Source organism: Elephantulus edwardii, unplaced genomic scaffold (assembly GCF_000299155.1).
Source record: "Elephantulus edwardii isolate Elephantulus edwardi_28Jun2011 unplaced genomic scaffold, EleEdw1.0 scaffold00077, whole genome shotgun sequence".
Classification (NCBI taxonomy): domain Eukaryota; kingdom Metazoa; phylum Chordata; class Mammalia; order Macroscelidea; family Macroscelididae; genus Elephantulus; species Elephantulus edwardii.
In genome coordinates, this window is record NW_006399827.1 from 10,430,706 (window position 1) to 10,432,953 (window position 2,248).

Below are 2,248 nucleotides of genomic sequence, written 5' to 3' on the forward strand. Positions count from 1 at the left end.
AATTGGGATGGGTGTATTGGAGACGGTGCAATTGGCACAGGACAGGGCAGAGTTTAGGGATGTTGTACATAGGGTCACTATGAGTGGCACATAACAACATAACAACAAGGTGGATTAGGGCAGGTTTTGTAGTAAGAGTCTTTAGGGAGGGAAGGGATAGACAGTCCATTATTGTTTAGCCAGGTGGGTGGTCTTCTAGGGAGGGAAGGGAAGGGCACTCCATGGTAGTTGAGTGTTGAGCTGTTGATATTCCTTGGATCCTTTATTCACCCTTGACCTTGGTCCCAGCCTGATATCCCATCCATTCTGGCTACTTCCTGCTGAACAGGGGCAAAGATCTGGGGCTCAAAGTCTGGACTGGGATGGCCAGGATCAGTAGCCATGGGCTACTTGAACAGCAGCTGGTTCAAGTCGGTACTTCCTGTGAAGTAAGAATTTTAATAAGTCAGGAAGTGATTAATAACAATATGAAGAGCTATTTAAGGCCTGGGATCTGAGTGAGATAAAGTAGTAGAGGGAGTGATTAGCAACAATTTCAAGAGATACCTAGGGCTTGGGATTTGAGTGAGGTGAAGAGTAGTGGGGACCACCATTTGAGAAGTGTAGGAGGTGGTGCCAATGGGGGTTACCTATGACCTTAGCCACAATGGGGGTGGTCAGGATGACTGTAAGGTCGATCCCAGCATGGTTGAAGAGCTTTAGGTGCATGCCGTTTGATGAGGACGGAGTCTTGCAGGGTGACTCTAGCTGTCTGCCCTAGACTTTTAGGCAAGGGTTTGGTTATGTAGTTGTTTGCATGTTCCTGGAGTAATTGTTGTTCAGTGTCTTGACACCGTGTGAGCACCACACTCATCCCAAAAGAGGACAGGGGCACCGTCTTCCTCTTTTTTAATAACCTTTTCCACAGGAAGCTCTGATGGCCTAAGGAATTGCACTGCCAACCTTAAGATACATGGTTCAAATACATCAGCTGCTCTGCAGGAGAAAGATGAGCAGTTTCCTCTCATTTGATTTACTGCCTCAAAAACTTGCTAGAGGGTCAGCTATGGGTCACTTTGCACTCCGTGATACACAATAACAACATTAGTAAGCAAGACGTATCCTTTTCCAGGAACTGGTTTCTCGATAACATGCCCATGGAACGAGAGACAAAGTTTGCCATTTTTATTTCTAAGGAGCATTCTAGCGGTGCAACTTGTTCTTCTGGCTGTGTGGTGTATTCAGTGTTCTTTGCTAACACCATAATTCAAAGACTTCAATAATTCTTAAGTCTTCCTTATTCATTGCTCAGCTTTGGATTCATTGTCCAGTGTTTTAAAATATCATGGCTTGAGTTAGACATACCTTGGTCCTCAAAATTTGCTGCTGAAAATTTTAAAGAGGTCTTTTTCTTGAGATTTGTCCAAGGTGATACATTGCTTGATTTCCTGACTGCTACTGCCATGAGCATTGATTATGGAACAAAGTAAAATTAAATCCGTGACAACTTTAATCTTTCTTTAGTTTAGTTGAACATGATGTTTCTGATTGGTCTAATTGTGAGAATTTTTGTTTTCTTTATACTGAAGTGTACTTCTCAAGGCTTTAGTCTTTGATCTTCATCAGTGATCAAAGTGTAGTAATGATATTAAGCACAAAGATCAAAGTGCTTTAAAGATCAAGGAATCTTTTATCATGCCAGCATGGGAAGTGTGTGGAATTTTGAAACCACATGAATTTGAGTTCTTTGCCTGTTAATAATACAAATAAGGTGCTTGGAATCTTTGTAGAGGATTGGCCAGGTTTTTTATCCCTCTATTCATCAACAACCTGTGTTATGCAGATGACACAACCCTGCTTGCTGAAACCGAGGAGGACATGAATTGCTTGCTACAGAAGGTGAAGGACTGCAGCCTTCAATCTGGATTGAAGCTCTTCTTTTTTTTTTATTTTTGTGTGCGTGTACCGTCAAATCAGATCTGACTGGTACAGGAGGATATTGCGCCTCCTTCTCCGGCAGAGCATCTGGTGGATTCGAACCGTGCGCCTCTGGGATTGCAGTGCAGTTTCTTGCCACTAGACCACCAGAGCTCCCCCTGGATTGAAGCTCAACATCAAGAAAACAATGATTCTCACCACTGGGCCAATTGTCAACATCATGATAGACAGTGAAGAGATTGAGTTTGATAACAGTTTCAGTTTGCTCAGCTGCACAATCAACACTCTTGGTACCAGCAGCCAGGAAATTAAAAGACAAAGGGCACTGGGA